The sequence below is a fragment of the Meles meles genome, chromosome 13, assembly GCF_922984935.1.
Source record: "Meles meles chromosome 13, mMelMel3.1 paternal haplotype, whole genome shotgun sequence".
Taxonomy (NCBI): Eukaryota; Metazoa; Chordata; class Mammalia; order Carnivora; family Mustelidae; genus Meles; species Meles meles.
Genome location: NC_060078.1, coordinates 46,272,287 through 46,298,641, shown reverse-complemented (window position 1 = coordinate 46,298,641; position 26,355 = coordinate 46,272,287). Strand labels below are relative to the sequence as shown.

Genomic DNA, 26,355 nt, shown 5'->3' with positions numbered 1-26,355 from the left:
CGCTTAACACCCTCCCCCACCCCCCATGAAACAAGCAGATCCGCAGCCACCCTGACTTGCTGGATAGGTCCTGGGGAAGGTCTTGCGAAGCTGTGTGTTTAAGGACTTCCCCCAAGTGACTGCCATGACCGGTGAGTTGGGAAGCCTTGTATGTAAACCCTAAGGCCACAGTGTAGGCTCTTCCGGAATGGGCCTCAGGTCCTGATTCCCCAGATGAAGGTGTAACTGTGTCAAGCGGCTTGACAAGCGGCTTGAAGGGCTCTTGTCCAGGCGATGATGCCACAAATGTACAGGTTTGTTTCACCAAGGAATGGAGGTAGCTTATAACGTGTGTAACTAATAAACACATTGTAAAAGCTAAACCGGATTCTGCATTTAAACAGAACTCATTGAGCAAAGAAAGAAAAGAACCCAGTTAATCTGACCATAAGCTAATGTCAGTGGTTGACACTTTCTCCAGCCAAAACCAAATAGGAAATGGGACTAGTTGCATGGTTCTCATTGCCCAAAGCAACAAAATTGATTACAAATTTTATTTTATAAAGGAAGAAAAGGAATTTTTCCCTCTGGGCTTCTTGTTTGCTGGGAGGGGACTGAGGCTTAGTGAGCCTAGACTGTTGCGGGAGCCAGGGGAGCAGTGGAACCCAGAGGCCAGGGTTTTGCTGCATGCTGGCTGAAGGCAGGGTGGAGGGAGAGCACCAAGGGGAGGATTTCTCTGGGGGCTGGCTGGACAAGCTGCTTTGGTCTCCTTGACCTAACCCTACTCAGTAAACAGGGCAAGGGGTGGAGCCTGGGTCCCAGAAGCCAGGGCAGGTTTTCAGAGCTTTGGTTAGGGAGGGTACATACTCAGTTAGCAGCCCTGGAGGGGGCCTGGGGCATCTCCTGCTAGCTTTGTCTTTGTAGGCTGTGGATGCCCAGGCTGTACCCACCCAGGTGAGGACACCGGTGTGGAGTAGGAATGTTTCCCAGCTTGCTGCCCCGAGCCCACCAACCCAAGACACAACTAGCCACACCAGCCTGGGGTCAGGGACCCAGTCTGAGAGGGCCTGTGTGGTCCTGCAGCCCATGTAAATCAACAAAGCTGGCCAAGTGTGGAGCCAGATGGGGTCGGGAACACTATGATGCTAGAATGTGCCTGCCCTGTCCAGAGTGGGCAGCGAGCCAGCCACTGCCAGGCAAGAAGGATTTTCTATGGTTCAGGGAAGGCATGTATATTATATATATCTATATCTATCTATAAATCTATATCAATCTCTCTCTCTCTATATATATATATCTCCAAATGTTTAAATGTTGTTGCATCATTTAATAAATTTCTTCCATCTGGCTAGGCCAGAACAGTTTGGACCTTTGTGCAAAATGAGTTCTGCCATAAACCCGGAGGGGGAGGAGTGATTCCTTAGTCAAATAATCTTAAAAATCATGAGTTATTAAAATTTTGAGGGTTTTTTAATGCGAGACTTCTCAGTGCTTTTAACACATTGGTACCATTGTGCATCTCCCAAGTCAAGCGGCTTGTAGGTACAGTCTCCAAACCTTCAGCCCGGGAACCCACGTTCCATGGAGCACCTCAGAACCCATATCTTTGGACACAGTTTGAGAAATGTTGCTCCAGGCAGTAAACCGACTCAGTGGTCGTCGCAGGGATGTGTTTCCAGGGGATGTGTTATGTGTTTAGCTGCTGCAACTACCTGGGTAAGGAGATTTCTGACTTTCCCGACTAGAAACATACATAGGTATTCCATTTAAGAAAAGATCGGAGTCTGTTCATCACCGGTGTAATTTAAAATTTCCCAAGACAATAGGTGTCGTGAATGGATTTCATTGTTCAAAGTTTCTGAAACAAAACTTCTACCACAGAATATCTGACTACGTTATCCCTGTGTGGAAGTATACTGGATATGGCAAAAAAGCTTAAATATTAAATCCCAGGAAGAGAGCCGCAGATATCCATCAAGTGCCAGTGTCACCATGGCCAATCTAGTCATCGTGCCTTTGTATCCAAAGCCTGTTAGGCCCTCTGGGAGACACCTGCTCTCCTGCTAGTTGAGGAGCTGTGGCTGGGCAGCGTGGACCTGGGGAGGGATTGCTGCAAATGCTTTCCAGCCACGATACACAGTGATCCTAATCACACTTACTATCACACACAAGATAGATCATGGCGAATGGGGCAGTCCTGGACCCTGGGTGCTCCGGCAGAAGCCAAAAGGTCAGTGTGCAGGATCTGATGTGTGGAGGAGGATTACCCCTCCTCAAAGCAGAGGGCAGATGGACTTGATCTGAACTCTGAGAACACTTTGATTTCATTGTTTCTAGGCAGTGTCTCCAGGGGTTTCCGCCTTGTAGAGGTCTATGGTGGGTCTGTGTAGTGGCAAGTTTCATTTTCTTCTACTTTGGCTTGTGGTCCAAGGCTGAGACTCAGAAGAAGTGGTCCAGGAATGCAGCCTTGAAGTAGCTTTTGTTCAAGGCTGGGGTGGGGGGGATGCGAACAGACCCATGGGCCCCTAAGACCTTTAAGGTCCACTGGCCCCCCGCTGCCTCTTCATCCCCAAATTCACCCTTCTAGCTGGTCTCAGCACTGGGAGCCCTCCTCTGTTTTCCAGGATTTGTCCCCTGTCATGTCCCCTCGCTCCCCAACACCCTCATCTTCCCTTCTACTGGCTCCTTGTCAACCCAGAAACCTGCCCCAAGTCACTCATCAGAACATTTTTTTAAGAAGCCAGCTTCTCACCCCTGTGGGCATCACAAGTCCTGCCCTTGTCTCTTCTCCCATCCAACACCAGTGCCCCAGGAGATGTCAGCCTCCCCCTTCTCCTCCTTCATCCTCCTGGATGACTCCCTGCATTACCCCCCACCCCCACCCCCAGCATGCTGGACCCAGTGAAGAGTGCTGGTGCTCTGAGTACCTGGGAGCCTGCTCTGTCCCCCGCCAATGCCCTCCTCCTGCCCCTGCCTAGCCCTTCTATCTCCTCTTGGCCCTGCCCTCTTTAATGCACCAAGTTCAGCTGAGAATTCTGTTTCATCTTCTGAGCTCTGTCTATAAGTTTCCCCTGGAAATCTCACCCAATGCCCCTGTAACTGTGCTCACTTTTAAGCAAACAGCCCCCTTAATCCTTTGCCCCCCACTCCTGCAGTGTCCATCTATAGCCTGAAAATTCAGTACTCCACTGGAGTACTATGCACTCACCTGCCCCTTCTCTTGGTTTCCTGGCTCACAGCACCTGGAGCCGCCTCGGAGCCCCAGCCCACACTTTCCAGTGCCTGGTTGGGTTTGGGTCTGTCGCCCTTAGCTGGCTATTGTATCACCTCTGTGATCTGGAGCTGTGCTCCGCTGAGCATCTGTGCTCAGTGCATGGAGTCAAGCTGGAGGAGACAGTCATGCTCACCTTTGTCTGTTCGTGTTGTCGGACTCCCCAGCGGCCCCAGCGGCACCCATTCCATGTATCACTCTGCTGTGCTAGAGTGAGGCACAGGGCATGGCCTCTGTGCCTCTTTCCTAATACACAGAGGGCTTGTTGGGGCACCCGGCAGCCTGGGTGCAGAGGCCGGTGGGCCAGGCTGCACACCTTGCAGGACGGGCAGGCAGAGGTGTGCTCTGTCCTGGAGAGAACCAAGGCTGTCAGCGGGTGGAGGTGGTGGAACTGGTTCTACTGGGTAAACTCCTATTCAGCCGCTTGAGCCCGCCTTCTGGAGAAGGTGCCATTTCTCATAAACCCTTGCAAGGTTGCTCATAGACATCTGCCATCCAGGCTTCTGTCTGTCCACGTAGCAGTTATCTGTTGGGCACCCACTTCACGCCTGGCCTTGTGCCCAGCTCCAGGATAAAGAGTTGGGGAGGGTGCAGCTCTGCCCTTGGGGTGCTCAGAGCCTGGCAGGCTAGAGACCCAGGAGACAGACAGGGACACAGCAGGCTGAGAAGAAATGCAGGGAGAACAGCCAACCCCGGTGCTCTGGGCAGGCTGGCGTCCCATGCAGCCTGGAGGTTCAGAGAATGCCCAGAGCAGCGGGTGCCTGAGCTGAATCCTGTAAGAGGAGGAGCAGAGAGAATAGGGAAGGACTGTGCAGGTCTGCAGAGGTGTCCCAGGGCCGAGCATTTGGGGTCACGTAGGGGCTCCTGCCTGTCCCCGAGCTCCCTTGTAGACACTCCTCCATTCACTTCTGTCCCCACCCACTCCACCCTCTTGCTGGCAAACCCTTCAGAGTCACCATTTTTCCAGCCCAGGCCGGAGGTCAGAGCATCAGACCTGCTTGCCACCACCGCTGGGTTCTCCTGGACTGGACAGTGGCCAAAGCTATTCAGGCTAAACCTGAACCCGAGATTTTTTTGTCCCTCTGATGTGCCGTCACCAACTCCTGCCAGTGCTGCTTCCAAAATACACCTGAGTCCCTCCGCTGCAGCACCCAGGTCCCAGCCACCTGCACACACACTGCCCTGGCTACGACAGTGGTCTCCCAATGGGTCTTCCCACGTGAGTGGTCCCCGCTGCAGCACATGCTCCAGCAGCAGGCAGTGCCTGCTCAGGTTGCCTCGGGATCTCATCGGTCCCTCCTCACAGACACTCTGGGATTCTAGGGACAGTCACATAGAGCTCTCCTCCCCATTCACAGCCGCAGTCCGGTCGGCAGCCTCCCCGTTCACCAGCCTGCACTCACACCCAGCCCGCTTTCACAATCTTGGGCCCACACATTCTCTGCACCTCTAGGGTTGCCCATGCTCTTCCCTGCCTGCACTGACCTTGCCCCTACTCTTGACCTGGACACCCCAACATTTGGATGGGCCTAAGTGCCTATCTTTCCTGAGAGCCTGATCCCTCTTATTTGCTCACTTGCTGTCCTACACTTGAACTTGAAAACGTGTCACAGTACATAAATATACATGCATCCGTATATAGAATCTGTTCTCTCTCCGATGAGCTGGATGTTCCCTGAGGGCGAGGCAGGCTCTGTCTTTTGCTTGCTTCTCAGAAGGCTGGCAGAATCAGGCTCTGCAAGCACTGATGTCTGACCCGACCTTGAAGACGGTAGAGATTTGACGAGACAGACAGGAGGCCAGAATGACATGTCAGAAAGTTAGAGCCTCCAGTTGCAGGGGCTGAGCTCATGACCCAGAGCCCCAAGGCATTTGGTCTGTAGCTCAAAGTCTGCGTGGGTCCACTCTGTTTCTGAGTGTCCCTCTTTGTTACCTCTTCCCTATTCAGGTGTCCTGGGCAGTAGACCTGTGGGCTTCTCAAAAAGGGAACCAGCCTCAGACAGAGGATTTGGTTCCATTTTCTGTCCGGGGGACCCCAGGCCACCCCTGACCTCTACATCCCCACCTGTGAATGGGGACAGGCACGCTAACCTCCAAGAGACCTATTGGTAGTTCTAGTTCCACCCCTTTTAGCTGGGTTACCACTGGGGACCTCAGTTTCCTCTTCTGTAAAGAGGGAAATCGGCAAGACTAGATGAACACTAAGGTTGTGTCAGCTTAAACCACACACTGTTCCCTGAGGAAACTCAGAGCTGCTCTGGGTTTCTAACAGCGAGGCATTAAGAAGGCCAAGTGCCTCTTCCTATCCGTGCAGAAAGGGCCTCTGCTAGTGGCCATCTCGCTCAGGGCGGGGGACAGGGATTTGGTACTGCAAGGATAGGTTCGTGCCCCCCCTTGGATGAAGTTCACGAGCAGGTCTGTTTAACCAACACAAACGCATGGTTGACGATGCTGGCCCCAGTGAGGAGCTAGTCCTGGGGGAGCCAGAAGGCTCTGACCTTGGCCATCAGGGCATAAAGCTCCCTGAGAGCTCGAGTCCTAACTCCTGAAGGGAGAAGGGAAGAAAATGCCTGGTCCTGTGTTTTCTGGTCTTGTTAGCCTGGGGGCCTTGCCCTTGTAAGGTGGCTCTCTTTCAGGAATGCTGGGACCAAATCCCGGGGCATCCCAATGACGCGAATCCCTGAAACAGTTTTCCTTATCTACCTGCTCCAATGCAGCTAGGTGGCTAGTGTCCGCCCTTGCCTGAGTTACAGCTTCTGAGCTCTTCCCCCAAAACGTCCCATCAGCGCACTCTTTAGAACAGCTTTAATGAGATACGTTTCACATATCAAATTCCTCTTTTTCGACGGCATAGCTCAGTAGATTTTAGTATACTCAGTTATGCAATCATCACCATAATCCAATTTTAGAACATTTTCACTACCCCAAAAAGGAACCCTATATCCATTAGTAGTCACTTCCCATTGCCAAGACAGCCCTCCCTGCTTTTCCTGCAGCCGCAGGCAACCACTTAATTACTTTTATACAATATGTGGCCATTTGTGAATGGCTTAACTTAGCGTAGTGTTTTCAAGGTTCATGCCTTGAACCTTGTTGTGGCGTGAGTCACTACCTCATTACTTTTTGTGGCTAAATATAGGCCCTGCTATGCTTATGACACCTTTTCTTTATCTGCTCATCAGCTGGTGAGCATTTGGGTTGTATTCTGCCAGTCTTCTTTTGAGGATGTTTGTGTGTGTGTTCATAAGGAATGCTGGTCTGTAGTTTTCATGTAGTGACTTTCTTTTTGCTATCAGAGGAATCCTGGCCACACGGGAGCTGGGAACTATGGTCTTGTCTCTTCTATTTCTTGAAAAAGGATGTGAACCTTTTACTAACTTTTATTTAACTTTATTAAAAATAAAGTTTTAATACTTTAAACGCTTGATGGAATTCACTCATAAAACTCATATTAATTCTTCTTTACATGACTGGTAGAATTCATCAGTGAAACATTTAAGTTATTCATTGAGTCTTTTTTTTTTTAAAGATTTTATTTATTTATTTGATAGAGATCACAAGTAGGCAGAGAGGCAGGCCGAGAGAGGGGGGAAGCAGGATCCCCACTGAGCAGAGAGCTCCATGCAGGGCTCGATCCCAGGACCCTGGGATCATGACCTGAGCCCAAGGCAGAGGCTCAACCCACTGAGCCACGCAGGCGTCCCTTCATTGAGTCTTCTATTAAATAAAGGTTTATTTAGATTTTGTATTTCTTCTTGTGTCAGTTCTGGTAGTTTATGTCTTTCCAGGAATCTGTCTATTTCATCTGAGTTACTTCATGTGTTGTCAGTACCGTTCATATTATTCCCTTATAATCCTTTTTATTTCTGTAAAGTCGACAGTGATGTCTCCTGTTTTATTCTCGATTTCAGTAAATTGAGTCTTCTCTTGCTTTTTTCTTGGCTAGTCCCTCTAAAGCTTGTCAAATGTGGTTATCTTTCCTGTGAACCAACTTGGTGTTTTTTTCTTTTGATTTTCTCTATCATTTTCCAGTCTTTATTTTTATTTAAACCATTTCCAGTCTAATCATAATTATGTCCTTCCATCTGTTTGATTTGGGTTTGGTTTGGTTTTTCTCTAGTTTCCAAGAGTATAAGCCTTGTTACTGATTTGAGATCGCTCTTCTATCAAGATTATTGGTGTGAGATCTCTCTTCTTTTATAATGTGGGCATTTATAGCAATAAGTTTCACGCTAAGTACATTGTGTTTCCATTTTAATTCAACTCAGAGTGTTTTTAAAACTTCTTTCATGATTTCTTCTTTGGTTATTTAGGAATGAATTGTTTAATTTTCACATTATTTGTAAATTCTCCACATTTCTTTTCCTTACCGAGTTCTAATTTTATTGCTCTATAGCTGGTGAGTACACATTCATATTTTGTTTTATTCAATCCATGGAGATGTTTAAAACTCGCTTTAGGATCTAGCATATGGTCTATCTGGAAAAACCTTCTCTGTGCCCTTGAGATGAGGGTGTATCTGTTCTTGTTGGATGGGGTGTTCTACAGGTATTTGTTAGGGCTACTTGGTTCCTTGTGTTGTTCAAGTCTTTTGTTTTCTTACTGATTTTCCACCTTGTTCTATCCATTATTGAAGCTGGAGTGCTAAAGTCTCCAAATATTATTGTGGAATCCCACTTCAATTCTGTCCATTTTTGCTTCATAATTATGGAACTCTGCTGTTCCTAATGTTTCTAACTGTTGACCCTTTTTTCATTATAAAATGTTCATCTTTGTCTGCAGTAACATTTTTACCTTCAAGTGTATTCTGTCCCATATTTGTATGGCCACGCTGACACTCTTTTCGGTGTGTTGTTTACATGGTACATCTTTTTCTATCATTTCACTTTCAACCTGTTTGTTTTTAAATCTAAATACGTCTCCTATAGGCAACATATAGTTTGTTTTTTTAATCCATTTACATTTAATGTGATTACCAATAACGTGGCTTTATGTCAGCCATTTTGCTATTTGTTTGCTATATGTGCCATGTCTTTTTTGTTTTATTCCTGCCTTCTTTTTATAATACATAGATTTTTTTCTGTTGTTTCATTTTAATTTCCTCTTTTTTTAAGGTTTTTCAAAGTTTTATTTATTTGAGGGGCTCCTAGATAGCTCAATCAGTTAACCATCTGCCTTCAGCTCAAGTCATGATTCTGGGATCCTGGGATCGCACCTATTTCTCCCTCTCCTTCTGCCTGCCACTCCCCCTGCTTGTGCTTTTTTTCTCTCTGTCAAATAAATAAATCAAATCTTTAAAAACCTTTTTTTAGGGCACCTGGGTGGCTCAGTGGGTTATGCCGCTGCCTTTGGCTCAGGTCACGATCTCAGAGTCCTGGGATCGAGTCCCGCATCATACTCTCTGCTCAGCAGGGAGCCTGCTTCCCTCTCCCTCTCTCTGCCTGCCTCTCTGCCTCCTTGTGATCTCTCTCTGTCAAATAAATAAATCAAATCTTTAAAAAACAAAAAACCTTTTTTTATTTATTTGAGAGAGAGAGCACATGAGCACACGTCTGCATGTGAGCACACAAATGGGAGGAAGGGCAGAGGGAGAGAGTGAGTCAGGCAGTTTCCCTGCTGAGCAGGGAGCCTGGACAGATATGGAGCTCACCCCAGGACCCTGAGATCACGACCTGTGCTGTAGGCACTCAATCGACTGAGCCAGCCAGGTGCCTCTCCTTTTGTTTCTTTACCATATTTTTGAAGTTAATGATTGTTCTAGGGATTACAGCCTGCTCTCTGCCTCCCCTTCTGCCATTCTTATCAGACTAATTACACCTTTTATGCATTATAAGCCCATCAGCACTTTTGTAAGTATTAGTTTAAACAGTTGTCTTTTAAGTCCTATACAAGGAAAAAAAGCCACAGAAAATACATTTATACTGCCTTTTACCTTTACCGATATAGTTACTTTCTTGGTGCTCTTTCTTTCTTTGTGTAGATTCGAGTGACCATCTAATGTTCTTTTCATTTTGCCTGAAGGACTCCCTCTAGAATTTCTGTAGTGCACCTTCAGAGCTCAGGTAGTTTATGACTTCTTGGTCTTCTCTCCCTGCTTGTGCGTAGCTGGCCAGAAGTGAGAGACTGGGGACCTCTCAGGTCCCTCCCGCATCTCAGCACAGCTCTACACACATACACAGGCTTCTAGATCTCCAGAAATAGGTCAGGCCTGGTGGACTTCTCCGTCCCCAGATCTTCCTTTTGGCCAGCCTTGTTTGCCAAGATTAGTATCTCGGCTTTAGACAGCTGTAATGATAAAAAATTACCACTGGTTGTTTTTGACAAATGCCCTGGAGAGGGGGCTTTTCCCCAGAGTGAGCCAGGTGGGATGACAGTGCTGTGTAAATGGGGATTTTTGGGGGGTGGGGGTGGGGATCTGCCAGACAGATCAAGTGGCTGCAGTGCTCTGGGGAGGGCGCTTTGCGATATGCAAAGTCAGACCGAGGGAGGTATGTGAGCTGTTCTTAGGTCTTCTCTAGACTATGCTTTGTGTCTCTCACCTACAGGACCTGATGTGAAGTGGGGAGTTGGAGGAGAGTTAAGTGCTTGAGGGCTTGGCTGCAAGGAGGCGGTGTGAAATATTGGAAGCTCGTGTAGCTGTGTGGGGCAGACCTGGTTCTGAGTTTTGGCTGTGTTTCCTGCTGTCTGTGTGGCCTTGGGGACAGGTCCCTTGTCCCAAGCCAAAGAGGGATACCTTTGTCTGATTGGAATATTGACCCCTCGGTGTGCCGTGCTGAGGGAAGAATGAACTTGGCCTCTGTCTGGAAGGCAGCTGGCACACGAGAAATTGCCCTATATCGGGAAGGATGATTCCTTCACTGGGGCTTAGGGGAAAAGTCTGAAACTGATGAGGCCAGTGTCACCCGGTTGAGATGGAAGGTCTTACAATGCACATGCCCCTCGCGGCCTGCTAAGCCCCAGTCTCAGCGCTCCCCAGACAGGGCTGTGTGGAACCCACGCAGTAGCCTTCAGGGGGGTTCTGTTTCAGAGATGGGGAGCCGGGCACTGAGGTCCAGGCCTGAGGCCATCCCGGGCTGGGAGCCACCTCCCTGGGCTGGGAGCACCCCCAGCTGCCTGGCGCCGGAGGCTACGCTCCCAGCCCGAGCTGTGCATTTATTTCACTTACTAGCCCGTGACCTAGAGCCAGGCACTCACTTTGACCCCCAGCAGTGGGGAACCCACGCGGGAGTCAAACAGAAAGCAGCACAGGCCCCGTGTCCGCGAAACCTGGAACAGAAAGCGGGACACCCCCAGTCACCTCGGCTTGAGAAGAGCCGAAGGCCAGTCGCACACCAGCCGCTTCTGCTTTCAGCTGGGCTTGTTTCCTCTCTGAGGCTCAGTCACAGGCAGGACTGCCGCCCCCTCCAGCTCCCCTCGGAGCTCCTTGTGGGGCAGGGGCTGCACCGAGGCCATCGCAGGGGTGGGCTCCCCAGCAACGGGCAGGGGTGTTCAGTCACTTGGCGTTCTCCGAGACTCACCAAGGCCTTGCAGGGCCAGTCTCCCCCTGCCCCAGAGTCAGTTCCGCCTTTTCAGACTCAGATGGGCCCATCCCGGCCAGTGATGCCACAGTGGCTGCTGCCCGCCTGTCACCTGTCGCGTGACTGTCGGAGAACAGAGCACGAGGTCTAGGTCAGGAGCCATGGGAGGCCCTCTGCACCAGTTCCCCAGCCCTCGTCCCTGCGCTCCCTGAGGAGGGCCTTCACCTGGCAGGCTCTCACATTCCTTCCTGCGCAGGAGGCCTGCAGCCTTGGCGGGAACTCAGAGGGCGCTCACCGGAAAGGCTAGGAGGCTGGTCAACCACAGCAGTTCTTCCAGGCCGGTTAGTAAATCGTCTAGCCCTCATAGTAAATGCCCCCAGCCTCCCTGGAGCTCCCTAGCCTCCCCTGGTACCTGAAACGTCAGGCCTGGCCCAGCAGGACCTCCTAGGCCTGTGGATGAGCTTAAGGCTCTGCCTGTTCTGATGGGCCCTGGTCCCTCTGCTCCAGATTTTGGACCCCATCCAGTCAGCGTGCAACAACAACTTCTGGAGAAGAGAGCCCCTGAACTGAGGAGCAGCGAAAGGTCTTTGGGATGAGATTGTTTCCTCATGGAGAGAGGTCTCTATCACTCTAACAAGGCCGATGACTCGTTGAGACAACGTGTGCCCCTTATAGGTTGGGGGGTGCAAAGTAGGGGGACAGCAGGAACAGTCTTAGAGTCAAGACACCCTGGTATCCAGTCCTGAATCTCCCACGTTGACCTGTGTGTCTCTGGGCATGCGTCTGGGCTCCTGGCCTCAATCCCCTGTCAGGGAGAGCCCCTCTTGCCCACCACCCCTGCCCGATGCGGGGAGGTTGGGCAGGAAAAGGACCTTTGTAGGACGAGTGCCCACCAGCACCAAATGCAGCCTTCCCCCAATGGCTGGGGCTCTGGAGACACCAGCACCTTCTAACTTGGCAAGGTCACAGGGCCATGTCCTGGGCTGCCTGCCTGTGAACAAGCCATGACCCACCTTGTCCCAATTCGGTGTGGAGAATAAGCAAGCTCTTTCCCAGGGAAGGCCTCCCAGGGGATGGTTAAGGAAAACATCCACCCTTCGGTACCAATGATCAGATCATCAGTCCTTACAGATAGAACATTTGGACTCTGAGGGGACGAGGTGAGAGGTCCTCTGAGATCACCCAGCCAAACCTTATTTTCCAGATCAGTTTTTTAAAAGGCCCGAAAGAGAGGAAGTGACCTGCTCACGAGGCCGCCCAGGCTGTCATTTGAGAATTCCACCCGCAGTCCCTTGAGTCAGGGGTCCCCTGTGCTTTTGGCTCTGAACGAGGCTTCCTAACTTCATTCTAAGTTAGTCCCTATGGACAGAGGGCAAGTTCTGTGCACAGAACAGGGCTGGGCCATGCCAGAGCCAGGATGGCCCTTCTGTCTTGGGGATGATGGAGGGAAGGGGCAGGACAGACAGGAGTTATTCAAGGTGCGGTGGAGGGCTGGGCAGACGAAGCTGATAGGTGTGGGGCAGCTGCCCTTTCCCGGCACCGCTGATGGCCGGGTGCATAATCACCCCCTTGACCATGGGCCCTGCTCAGAATGTTCTGGGGGGTCGGGGCAGCTGTGTCAGGGATCTGTCTTCTGTCATGTCAGCATGTCCCAAGAACCAGAAGGGACCAGTGGGGCTTCAAGCTGAGCCTGTCTGCTTTGCCATGCCCTGGCACTCTGCTGTCCTGCCCTGCTCATTTGCATCGACTCCACGGCCCCTGATGTCTTTGTGGACTCACAGGGTCAAGAGGCTTCCCTTTAGGCCTGCCAGGTTTCTCAGCCAAAGTTCAGAAACATTTTACATGTGGAGTGCACCCAGCCATTAAATGAACTTGGCCTTTCATTTGGGAAGGAAGTGGGACTGACACGTGGCGAGGGCCTCTGTGCCAAGCATGGAGCTTGCGGTGCCTCTGAATTTTCTACCTGCCCGCCTGGGGCTGGTGGTGGTACCGTAGGTCTTAGGAAGACATCGAGGCTCTGAGAGTTAAGGGACCAGATGTCATTGGTCACATGAAGTTTGAGCCTCGCTCCAAATGACCCCCAGATCCCTGTTCTTTTTCTCTTTCTTTAGCTGTCTTTCAAGTCTCAAGAATGGACTCTTCTGGAAAGATCCCAGTTAATAGTCCTTGGCTGCCAGGACTAGGAATCTCTGGGGTCTCTCTGGCTACCTAATAAAGTGATTTGTGATGAAAACCTCAGACCATCCTTCCTTCCTGTGTCCCCCTCCCCTGTGACCCCGAGAACAGCATCAGAGCTTAGAGATCCGGGAGGAGCAGCGCCAGAAGGATGTCTCGTTCCCTCCTTTTATTTGCAAAGGCTGGGGAGCTACTCCTTCCCAATAAATTCCCAGGAAGCCGCCCATCAGAATTGGGTGATGGGGGTAGGGCCTGGGTACGTCTGGGGGAAATGAGGCCACGGAGCCCCGGAAAAGGCCAGGGTCACCCAACATCCTGCCCTCCCTCCCCTGTGAGGCCCTATTGTCCTCCCCAAGCTCCCAGGCTGGCCCGCCCCCGCCGCTGCCGCATTCAGGAGCTGGCTCTGAGGCCCATTCTGAGTTAGTGCTATTTGTAGAATCTTCTTAAAATACCACAACGGTGCCATTCACAGAGCGTCTGCATGGCCATCGATGGCGGAGGCTGGAACAAAGCTCTGCTGTGCTCGGCATCCCGTCTGAGCCCTGCCGGAGGCACCCCTCCGCCCCACTGATGGGGGTGCTGGGGCTCCCCCTGTCCTGGGGGCCCCCAGGCGAGGCCCCTGAGGTCCAGGACGGACTCTGGTCTACCGCGCTGGCCGCCCAAGGGAATGCCAGATGGCATTCGGCTCCCCGTAAATGACCGTGTGCCCGTCCCAGCGACCACCACCCCCCAGCAGCCCAGGTCTGGCCATCCCTGTCATCAGGCTACACACAGGTTCGCTCAGGTACAGTTAGGTGGACTGATGAGAGTGAAGGGTTGGGGTTCATCAGGGAGGGACCCAAGAAGTAAGGCTTTTGTCCAGAATCAGGGCTCTGGTGTTCTGGCATTTGCGGGGGCTCCTGTCCTCCCCATCCACAGCAGGGACCTCCTCAGCTGCTTCCTGCCCCTGCCCTCAGCAGCACCCACTGTGCTCTCAGGAACATGTTAGCTGGCCTCCTTTAGCAAGCCAAGAGCTGAGTGGGAAGTGTTTTCTCTGCGGTTGGGCGCCCCTGCAGCCTTGCCAATGACCGTGCGCTGGGCAGCTCTTTCCAAACATTGAACCTCTAGGCCCTCTCTGACAGGGCTGGCCCCTGCCCAGAGATGTTCCAGCCGGATCTTCCCATTTCCCCTTCAGGACGTGGGTATGGCGGGAACCCCATCTGGTCAAGGGGCTTGTCTCAATGTTTGTCTTTCTCCATGGGCACCTAACCATGTGTTGTGTAGAAAAATCAGACCATCCTCCAAAAGGAGGAGCTTAGCTATCCCAGCTGCGCCTGAGACCTAGAGCCCACAGCGGACCTGCTGTGTGTCTGGTGGTCGCTGGAGGGACCTCCTTGCTGCCCAGAAAGGCCTGGCAGGCCCGGACCCCGTAACTCCCTCTCTGGGCAGCTGTGCCGGGCAGGACTGATGTCCAGACTCCCATGGTGGGTTTTTAAATGTCCTTGGCAGTTCCCTGACAAGTCCCTAGTAACAGTTGGTCATGCAGGACACTGGGCCACTCTCTGACCAGTGATGGGGTCATGACACACAATTGCAGCACCAAGTGGGACTCTTGACAAGGGCCCTGTGGTGCCAAGCTGTGGTGAGGACAGGGTGACAGACTGATGCCCGGGATGGTTTGGGAATTCTCATGAAGCACCACCACGTAAAGAACAGCAGCACCCCCCCCCCCCCCCCGGTGTGGATGGTGGCCAGCCCAGGGCTGGAGCCCGGGTTCCAACCTTACCATCCTGGGAGAAGGCAAGATGCCCTGGAGAGGGGGCCCTCCCTCTGAGACGGACAGGCCTCCGTCATCTGCTGCCTGCAGCCATTTAGGCAATGAGCTTGGCATTTCTGTACCTCAGTTTCCCTATCGGGAAAATGGGATCTGTAAGGCCTCGTATGGGGCTTGCTGTGGGGTGGAGCAGGACAGGAAGCTCTGAGAGGCTGTAGGAGTGGAGGTTTTGTTCCTCAGTCCTTCCAGCTCTGCTGAGGGGGAAGGACTGGACACCAGATAAACAAGGCATAAAATCCCAGCTCTGGCTCTCTGCCTGGGAGACCGGGCAGTTTTCTTCGGTAGAAAGTGGAAAGATGAGTACTTCCCCAGGTTGTCTGAAGATTTAAATGGGAGAACATGGAGGCCACCGTGTTGTGCAACTCCAGGACCTGGGAGGGAGGGAGGCGGCCAAGATTCACATAAACTATAATGTGAATTGGTGCCACCAGAGGGCGCCATTCACTTAGACCACAATGAGAGTGGCTGCCTGGAGGTGGGTGGGGGGATGCACTTAGACTATGTGAATAAAAATAATAATGATTATGATGATGATGATGATGATGTGAATGTCATTCTCCGGGATGACACTCATTAAACCTGTCAGATGAATGGCTGTCTTCAGAGGGTTCCATGCTCTTGGACTACCCTGTGAACGGCAGCCTCTAGGAGCTGGACTAGGGAGTGCTGCTGGTTGGCAGAGAACACATTTAGCTTCCATCCTTGCAAGACTTCTGACTTGTCTGGTTGTTTATACCTGGCCTCCAGGAGACACGCAGCTTATAAAAAGTGGTTTTTTGTTTTTTGTTTTTTTAAAGAACCAGAAGAATTTGTGTGAAAAAAGTGGAGGGAGAACATTAGCTGAAGCCCTGACCTTCCACACACCTGCAGGTGGTCGCCCACATCCGGCTGGGCCTATCCAGAGCCCCCCCGGCAAAGGAGAAGAGCACCCGTGGGAGATCCATGGTGTCCATACTAAATTAAGGGAATTTCTCCTGTGCCCAGCAGATTCTATGGCTCAACAAATGTCCACTTGAGCAGCTAGAGCAGGCAGATAGGAACTGGGAGGTTGGGGTGAGTGTGCGGAATTGGGTGAGTAGAACCTAGATGTGGAGCCCCATAGGCCCTGGGCACTTCTGTGCCGTTTGGCAGGTCCCTTTCCCTGAGCCTACCTCTGCACTCAGCCCTTCTCTCCAGCCGGCAGAACTACTTATAGGCCTTTGGCTGTATTTGCTGTGGGCCACCTCCAGGGAGTCCTCCAGACTTGCCCCTCTGTGCCCACCTGGCCTTGGCCAAGGAGCCCAGCTTGTTTGGGAGAATAGAAATTGTTACCCTGGGAATACTGCTTCCCCTACAACTCCAGGCCGCGAGAGGGAACAGAGCTGCCTGCAGGCCTCCTCCCTGCCACCCCCCACCCCCCCCCCCCCCCCCCCCCCCGCCCCCACCAGGGAGAGTAACCAGTGCCAGTGAGGTAGAGGTTTTGTGATGCAGAACAAGAGAAGGGGCTGGTGACCTCCATGATAAAGAGTGGAGGGGCAGTGGGGGAGCAACCATCCCTCATGTCGATCTCCTTCCAGATTCTGGAGTAGATAGCAGATGTCTTTGTTGTTGCTGATTTGTCTTCTTGGGTTTCTTCCCAGTCTGTGGCTGACTCGCCTGCCCTTGGCTCCCTGAGGACCCGGGCTTAATTGCTGTTGTCCCCAGTTCCTAGAATGACACCTGGCCTGATTCAGGTGTGTGGTGGTAGGAGCCCAGAGCGTCCTGCATGGCGGGTGGTTCTCAAACACCTGTTCTGAGGGGCTGTAACCAGCACCTGGAAACAAACAAGAACTTCTCCTGGTGAAAGGAGAAATGGGAGGTAGCCGTGGGCTGGCCGCCTCCTCTTGGTGTCAGTGGTGAGAACCCAGGCCGGGCCCTTGAGTGGCAGTCAGCCCCTGCTCTCTACTCCAGTCCCTGCCCTGTGATGCCAGTCCAGGGGGCCTGAGTGTGGGGAGCTAAGTGCCAAGAGAAGGGCAGAGATCCCCCCTGACTGAGGCTGTGCTTTTCAAGCAGCGGGGCTTGAGCCCGGTTGGGGTTCAGCTGGGAAGGGGATGAGAAGGGAAGCCACCAGCATTTTGAAAATTGGCGCTTACAATTAAAAAGTGATTTTTATTTATTAGATTTTGTCTAAAGAGTACAGTTTCTGGAGACAGTGAGCAGGGTAGGTAGGAGCAGGTAGGACATGGGATACCCTCTCCTCTCTCTGGCATTGGGCCCAGTGCCTGAAGGTTGATCCTTCAACCTTATTCTGCACTTCCTCTGGATCACTGCCAACACCAGGACAGATCCTGAACCCAGACACTCGTCAGCCCCTGTACCCCTCCCTGCCCGGCCTGCATCATTGCATCTCCACCCTGGATACCTGCCCCCACCTCCTACATACCTCTCCACTGACTCACACCCTCCTGGGTGCACTGAGCCCCACAAAGGACCTCAGTACTTTTCCCACCCCAGGGCCTTTGCAGTTGCCGCCCGCCCACCCTCCGCCCTCTGTGCCCAGACCAGATCAGTGCAGGAAAACCAGCCCCTCTCGTCACTTAGTGCTCTACTCAGGGGCCCCCTCCTCAAGAGGGCCTTTACTGATTGATCCCCTGCTTAAGTAGCAACCCCACTCCATCTTGCCTTAGTCACCCACCTTGAGCTTTTCTCCTTCCTTTGTCCCTTCCCCTGGGAATAACCTCCAGGAGGATGGGGCCTTGCCTGTCCTGTTCACCCATGTACCGCCCACCCGGCCACTAACCCTGTGCCAGGCATAGAACTGGCACAGTAGGGTGTCCCCAAGTATCTGTTGCCCCTTTGAAAGGAAGAGCCTTCCTACCAGTGCTGCACAGGTCGGGTACTTCAGAGCCGGTGGGAGAGGGAGTGGAGGGAAGCGAAATCTGCGGGGCCGCCCTTGACCAGTGGGTAACTAGAGCCAGTGGGTAGCTGTTCCCCTTTCCTCCCCGGACTGGGAGTGCATGAGGTGGCAGGATGGAGCCCCTGGGCCCCCGGGGCAGCCCCCTGCTCCATCCCACATCCTTCTGGGCTCTGTCCACTTCTCCGATTCCCTCCTCACCCTGCACCTCTCCCCAGGTAGCTTCCCAAGCCCACCAGCACCCGAGCCCTTGTCTCAGGCTTTGGGTTTTGAGGATCCAGGCTGAGAGTGGAGTTAGTGCGGGAGGGCACTCAGTAGCAAGAGAAAGTAGCAAAGTTTCCAGTTTCTGCCTTAAATAACAGCTGCCATTAGCCCGCAGCTCTTTGCTCACTGATTTGACAGATGTGCTGACGCCCTCACCCGAGCAAAATGTTTCGTCAGGTGTAGGAGAGGTCCTGGAGGCAGCTCGTGCCCAAGGAGGCCTAGAAGGGAGTCTGGGGAGGGTGGGACCTTGGGGCTGGGAGGGGACGGGGTGGGCGTGGACTGAGGAGGCGTCCTGGATGCCGGCAAGCTTCCACCACTTACTAGATCCCAGGGCGTGGGAGCCTTGAGCACTGGCCTGAGCTGCTCCTGCACACGCTTGTTGGGAGGGGTACAAGCCAGTGCCGGCATTAGCAGTGGGGGGGTTGCGGGGGGGGGGCAGCAGGGACTGGGAGTCCCCCCACCCTACATGCAGATCTTGGAGAGCTTGGATCCCAGGGTTTGTAAGGAAGGTAGTACCTCCCTTAGGTGCTTCATAAATGTTAATTCCCGTGTCCATCCCTAGAATAATGAATTACACCATTATTTCCTTCAGGTCACTCAGCATAAATCGCATTTTTCCCATTCTAAGTGTCAGGCGCCCCCCCACCGCCACAGGCCACCCCCAGCACCCCCCCCCCCCCCCCCCCCCCCCCCCCCCCGCCGCCAGCAGCGCAGAGCCGGCCCTTCCTCTGACAGCTAGCTGCTGCATTGGAATATGGTGCTAGTCTTCACTCAGGTTGTTTTGTTTTTGTTTTTTTTCCCCCTCTTTCCACATAAGTTATTTTTAAAGGAGGGTAGGGGGCAGCAGGCCCTGGCCTTACCGTCAACAGTGTTTTCCGGTCACGGCCATGCAGGCTTCCTGCCCAGGCCTGGCTCCCCAAGGGTGCTCAGGGGACCAGACCCAGGTGAGCCCAAGGTGTTGGTGGCAGGTGGCCCTGTGGACACAGTTCTCAAACTACAGGTCTCGGCTCCCACCCTCCAAGACCTCTGGAACCCTTCCTAAGCTTGTGATGGCGGTTTTGTGTGTGCTTGTGATAATGGTTCAGGCCAGCCCTCCCCACCAGGCTGCATTCTCCAAGAGGCAGGGACTCTTGGTTTTGTCACTGTCGTGTCCCCAGCACATGGCACCATGTTTGGCAGATGGCGGACCTTCAGTACTATTTGTGGAAGGGAGAATGGGATAAGAACAACTGGGAGTGGGCGAGGGGGGAGCAGTTAAGGAAGGTGATGGAGAAGTGGGGCTACTTGAGCTGGGTCTTGATGAATGAGTAGGAGTTTACTGAATGTGAAAGTGGAAAGGTGTCCTAAGAAAAGGGAACAGCATGTGCCAAGACAGCGAGGCATGAAGTGCATGATGTATCCCACAAACAAGAAGTGGGGCGGAGTGACTGGAGTGGCCACTGAGATGGGGGAGTAGCTGGCTGACCTGAAAAGCTTCGCTCAGCTGATTACAGAAGAGCCCCAGTGGGAAGCTGGGACACGGCCTGAAGGCAGAGGAGGGAGGCCAGGGTGTGGAGTTCTTACCAGGGAAGGGAGAGGCCTGACCTGAGTTTCAGAAAGGACCCCCTGGCCAGCCATTTCCCAGCCAGCCCCACACTCTTCCTTCACTTCTGCAATTGTCCCCATGGGAAAAATCACAGTCCTGTTCTCCCACGGGCGTTGCCTGGGGCAAGGTCGGTATGGATTCCCTAAAAACCCCAGCATCCCGAGAACCACAGAAGATTTCCCAGGGAGACGCTGGTTTTGAGAAATGAAACTCCGCTTTGCGATGGGTTGGCAAGAGGGGAATTTGGCGCTCAGACCGTTTGGAGGCCATTTGGGACATTTTCCTAAGATAAAAGTACTCAGGGGCCCCTGGCTGGCTCAGTCGGTAGAGCATGGGGCTCTTGATCTTGGGGTTGTGGGGTTGAGCCCCACGTTCGGTGTAGAGATTACTTCAAGATACAATCTTAAAAAAAAAAAGTACTCAAAGAACAGGCAGGTCTAACTTTTCCAAGACCAAACACAGGAACTACCACCTCGCTCAACAATAAGAAGAAATCTTTATTCAAGAAAGTAATCTGTGTCCATAACACACACACACACTTGGAAGTGTCCTTAGGGAGGAGTAAACCTCTCCCCTTGCCTCCTGTCCTGAGTCAAGCCCAGGCTCCTGTGCCCCATCCTGCTGGTCCTTGCAGACATGAGCTCACACAACCTCACCCCTGCGTTCCTGTGACTCTGACAAAGGGCAGCATACTGGTCACACTGTTTTGTGCTCTCTCTGTCATAATGGATCACCCCTATCACCTCTCCTGCCACCTTCTTTTTTTCTTGGTGGGGGTGCGGGAATACATAACTTCTTTAATCGGTGCATTATTTATGGGACCTGATGGACTGCTAAGTTGTCCCAGCTTATTCTTGGAGCATTCTTCCACACACGAGTAAATTTACCCACAGAGAAAATTCCCTTGAAGGAAGGGATTGCTGGCCATTTAAAATTTTGATAGATATTGTCGAACTATTCTCCAAAGAGATGCAAAATTTTGCTCCTACCAACATGGTAAGGGGCCCTCTCTGCTTGGTGTTTCCAGCTGCAAGCGCCTCCCACCCCAGTGAGGGCCAGCTGCCAGTAGCCCTCTTAAGCCATTCCCTGCTGAATGCGCAGCCTGTGGCCCACCCTCATTGCCCCCATGGCCTGCAGGAGATGTGAGGCCTCTTTCTCCTGTCACTTTATAGTAAATTCTATTGTCATTTAAAAAGAGGTTAAATAAATTTTGTTGTCCTTTAGTTTTGCCTTTGTTAAAGATTTTTATTTATTTATTTGACAGAGAGCACGAGGAGGCAGAGTGGTAGGCAGAGGGAGGGGAGAAGCAGGCTCTTAGCTGAGCAGGGAGCCCGACATGGGGACATGGGGCTCCATCCCAGGACTCCAGGATCATGACCTGAGCAGAAGGCAGACGCCCAACCAACTGATCCACCCAGGCGCCCGGGTCATTTAGTTTTTAAAATAGATAACATGGTTCATATTTCAAAGGTCAGAAAGGGGTCTCCCTGTGCCCCCCACCTCCCTCTCAGGAAAAGCCACTACTCCCAACAGAGTCTTCTGGTATCTCCCAGAGATATTTTGCACATACACAAACAAATAAGTATGTATTTCTTCTATTCTTCTTCCCTCCCTTTCTGTGCAAAAATGGTCACATACCATGTTTCTCACCTGACAGTATCAAGCGGAGAACATTCTAAATCTGGGCATTAAGCACAGCCTCATGGTTTTTAACCCCCCCAGAGTGTCACATCTGGGGACTGTCTATCCCTTTCACCTTGGTTATTTGTCTTTTCACTTTCTTTTCTTCGTCATGCAACTATTTTTAACTTCTGTGGAATAAAATTTTCTTTTGTGGTCTCTGGTGGTTTGTGTCATATGTAGAAAGGCCTTCCCCAATTTGGAGATCACAGGAAAGTCCTCCCACCATCATCAATCATCATGCTTCTGTGGTTTCATTTTTCATCTTTAAACCTTTGGTCCATGGTGGATATTTATTTTGTTATAAGGTGAGATATAAGGATCCTACTGGGTCATTTTTCCCAGGTGGCTATCCCTTTGCCGCGCTTCCGTTTATTAAATAACGTCTTGGCCTTGCCCACTTGAAATAACTCTTGTTTCCAAACCCCAGTGCATATCCGAACCTGTCTCTGTTCCCGTACTGAGGGACCTGGCTGGTTTTACTTACTGTAAGTGGATCCTTGGCTCCGTGTTAATAAACTGGTCTCACTTTTTTTTTTTTCTTCCAAAATGCATTTGCTGTTTTTGTTATGAACTTTTAGACTCAACTTGTTCAATTAATTTTTTTTTTAAGATTTTATTTATTTATTTGACAGGCAGAGATCACAGGTAGGCAGAGAGACAGGCAGACAGGAAGGGAAGCAGACTCCCTGCTGAGCAGAGAGCCTGATGCGGGGCTCGATCCCAGGACCCTGGGATCATGACCTGAGCCGAAGGCAGAGGCTTTAACCCACTGAGCCACCCAGGCGCCCCTCAACTTGTTTAATTTAAAAGGAAATGCTACGAGTGTTTTCTTGCATTGGCAAGAAAACACTCGTAGCATTTCCTTTTAAATTAAACAAGTTGATGTATAGATGACGTCAGGGTGAATCAGTATTCTGTTATGTGGGTTTTCCTACTGACGTGATGAAATTTCTGTTTCTTCTAATTTATAAATAGCCTGTGGTCTCTGTATATTAATTCTGTGTCTGGACACCTTGCTGCATTCTCTTACTGCTTGCAATCACTCTCAGGTCCTTGACTTTAGATAACAATAGCAATGATAATAATAACACTGTACCTTCCCCCCAACTTTTATTGTTTGATGCTCTTAATCCAATCTGATTGACCTGCTGCAGACTTGCAGGAAAATGCGAAGTCACAGTGACGACGGTGGGCATGCTCCTGTTGTCTCTGGCCTTGACGGCAGCGCTGCTGGTGTCTCCGTGCAACACAGGCTGGCTTCGCCATATCCATGTTGACGAAGGGTCCGTCTGTTTTTCCTTAATGTAAAATTTCCATCAAAATGGATGTTAAACATTGTCAAGTGCCTTCTAAGGTTTTTTCTTGGAGAAACGGATTTAAGAGAGGCCAAAAGGAACCACGGGGACCTGAGTCTTTCCTCCAGTCACTGGGGCATCTCTGAGGTTCTGCCCTCTACCTCCCCAGTCTCCTTTTTCTCTCACGTTTATGACCATGAAAGGGCTTGCTAGAAAGGCAAAGGCAGGCTGTTAGTCTTTTCTCATCCCCTGGCTGAGGGCTGCTGCCACTGAGGGCATACAAGACAGAAGACTGTCTCTTTGGAACCTAATCTCAAAGGTGACATCTGTCATCTTTCACCATTTTAGTCATTGAAAGCAAGTTACTCGGTTCAGCCCACATTCCAGAGGGTGTGATGACAGGAAGTACGGTTCACCAGGGGCTCTCTCAGATGCTGCCCACCACAGGAATGGAAGCAGGAGGACAGGTCCTCAGCCTGCAAGAGTAGGGTGTGAGTGGCCAACACTTCAGGGGACCAGTTGGGTGCAGTTTCCCCTCGCTGCCCAGGGCCACTGCAAGACGCCCTCAGGCATATGACCTCAGACAACTTATTCAGCCCCTGTTTTCTCATCTGCAAAGTAGCTATCATTGCTGTAGCACCTTATAGGGTCATTGTGAAGCTAAAATACTGAGCTAAAATATGCAGTTTGTATACAGAAACCATGCCCAGAATATTGTATAGACCCAATAAAACTTGGATGTTGTCTGAAGTGAGATTGCCTATCATTTCCACAGAACTTTCCATGTGTCCCCACAGTGACCACTGCCATTCAGTGTGCTCCCACCCTTTTCCAGACACGGGACCAGTCCCTGGAGATACCGGCCAGACCAAGGGAGGCATGATCCGCACCCATGAAACTTGACTCCTCTCAAAGAGACACAATAAATAAGTAGACAGAGAAATAAGCTAATTTCCCAGTGTGATAAGCTCTACAGAGAAAAGACTGTGAGAGTAATTGGGCAGGATGGACAGTTACTTGACAGAGGTTCTCGCCCAGGGAAGGGGAGGGTTTCTGTAATGACTATTCTGTAATATAATAATCTGAGCTGGGGTGTGAAGGTGAAAGGGAGCTGGCCCCACAGGGAGTCTGAGGAAGAGAGAGTCCAAATGGCTGATGGCAGTAAAGGTGGACAAGTGGGGAGACATGTGGTCAGGGAACCTGGCCTCCCAAGGTCACAGGAGAGTTGGATTTTATTCTAAGAACTATAGGTGTCCTGAAGAGTTTTAGGCAGATGTGCTTTGTGCTTAATTGGCTGCTTTTCTTTGTTGAAGGGAGGGATGGCTGTCCACCCTGGTTGGACAGATGTCCACACTGGTTGGACAGATGGATGTGTGGGTGGATGGATGGAAGGATGGATGGATGAATGGATGTGTGGGTGGATGGATGGTTGGATGGATGGGTGAGTGGATGGATGGGTGGATAGAGGGACAGACAGATGGACAAATGGGGGCGATTGGCACACGAACAGGTGGCATCAACACCAGCATAGCCTCACCAGAGTTTCGTGTCTGCTGCCTGCCCCAGCCCTTTAGGAAATAACTTCAGAACTTCCCATGGTCCAGGTTCTGACACCATGTCCTGGAAGAAATGGGTGATGTAGGAGAGACAGCCAGGCTGGACAAGGGGGCTGTCTCCAACTCTCTTTGTCTCAAGGCTGGTAGAAACACCATAGGGATGGCAGCTGATTTCATGGAAAGAGTCCCAGACAGTTAAATTCAAGTCCTGACTGTGTCAGCCGGGTGGCCCTGGGCCACTGGAAGCTCCCGGGGCCCCGACTTTCCTGTCTCAGCTGGGATGGTGGTGGCTTACAAAGCCTGTGCAGGTGGCATGCCCAGCTCACAGCTTCCTTGTCTCTTTCAGTCCCCACCAGAACCTCACCAGGGAGATCCGGTTAGGGACCTCATTTTCCCGATGAAGAAATAGAAACCAAAAGATTCTGTGGCCAGTAAGCACTGAAATTTCTCAGGCTTATTCCGTGTGTATTCGTTGAGTCTCCACCAACCCACCGAGGTGGGCTCTCTGAGTCGCCAGTTGGAGAGGAACCTGAAGCACAGAGTTTGTGGGGCTGGGAGTCCAGCCCTGTGCTCTGGGGCCTTAGCTCGCTGGGAGGACCGGATAGACTCAGTGGCAGGCCTGCTGGCAGAGGCCTTGCTGAGCTCTGGGTAGGAACACAGGGGAGGGAGTGCAAGGAGGCTGGTGCAGGGCACCTGCCTAGGGATTTCAGGAGTGTGAAACCCTGTGGACGCTGCAGCAGCAGGAGGGCCCCCAGCAGGGGGTGCAGAGGATCCCGCTGCTCTGGCCTCCTCGCCCAGGCCCCGCCCCAGACAGTCCTGGCTCTGGGCGCTGAGAAGTGCAGAAGTTCCCCACAGGAGACTAAAAGGTCTTGGCCCAGTGCCCTCGGCAGAGCAGAGCGCACAGGAGGCCACAGCCCCGGCAGCCCGGCCCCCGTCTGACTGCACACCTGGCCTGGGTCCCTGGCCTAGCTGTGCCCAGCAGTTGCTCCTGTGGCCACAGCCCCCAGCAGCCACACCATGCCCTTCTGCCCTGCCAGGCATCTGAGGAGGAGCAAGCGTCAACTCAGGGGTAAGTGGGCAGCCCAATGGAGAGCAGGCTGTGGGGACACAAGGCCAGGGGTGATTAATCCTTGAAAGGCAAGTGGTGTTGGGTGAATCCAGTCAGGTCAAAAGAAAGAGTGGAGACAGAGAACAGGAACCTGAGGGGCGGCTTGGACCCAGGTTGGGGTCAGCCTGGTATGCGCCTGCAGGGATGGGCCGTAAGGCAGCCCTGGAGACTGCAGACAAGCCCAGCTGGCTCCAAGGCTTTGCTCTGAGCTGTAACTCTCACCGCACCCATACACACAGTCTCAGCAAGTCTGAGGGTGGAGGTTCTCCCCTGCCCTGCAACCCCAGCTTTGAGGCTGTCCTGGAGCCACCAGCCCATATGGCTACCGAACATTTGAAATGTGGCTAGTCAGGGTGTGCTGTTCATACAAAGTACACGCTAGATTTTGAAGACCTCATATAAAAAAGGGATTAAAATTGTCGATTACAGGTTGAAATGAATGGTACCATTTTGGATGTGTTGGGATAAATACATTATTCAAAATAATTTCACCTGTCTCTTTATACAAAAAATTACATGCAGCTTGCATTATGTTTCCACTGGCCCACACCGCCTCAGACAGCTGTGTTCCCACACTTGGGCTTCACCCCTCGGAGTCCATCCGCGGGGACTTCCCTGGGGCTCTCCACTCTCCTAGGCTCCCAGTAGAAAGACGGAGGGCCCAGTGGCAGGTCATCTGTTGCAATTACTGTCACCTTTAAATAGTGATTTATTTTTTAAACAATTTTCCATAACTCCTGGCCTAATATAGTGTTTGATTAATTACATCTGCATGACTGTTGTTTTCACCCGAATGTCATAGAATGTGTCCCCTACGCTACGGTGGTTTAAAAATGCTTTTGTAAATATCATTTATTCTTTTTTTCTTTTAATTATACATGGAAAAGTTGAGATATGGGGGTTCCTGTCCTGGAACCCCTGCCAGGATCTTCTGCATTTTGGAGTCACCCCCTGTCCCCCAAAGCCCCTTGCATGGGTGGAAAGAGAGACTCAAGCACAAAAGGAGTTTCTTAAATTGAGGAGCTCAGAGGGGAAGAAAGGCCAGCTGGGAACAAGAAAAGCAGGGCTGAGGTCCTGGAGGGGTCACCTGGGGAGGGTCCCTTGAACAGAGTGGGGACAGGATCAGGAACCAGTCTGCCCAGCGTCCTAGTTCACTGATGTCACAGCTTGGACATGTTTCTAAACATCTCTGGGCCTCAGTTTCCTTTCCTGTAAGGTGGGGATAATGGCACCGCTT

The 26,355-nt window shown here is 51.7% G+C and overlaps 1 protein-coding gene across 5 annotated transcripts in view; it reads left to right on the top strand.

Annotated features, from left to right (window-relative positions):
* Positions 1 to 26,355, top strand: part of ARHGAP22 (Rho GTPase activating protein 22) — a 162,473-nt gene that overhangs the window by 102,194 nt on the left and 33,924 nt on the right. The window lies entirely within an intron of this gene.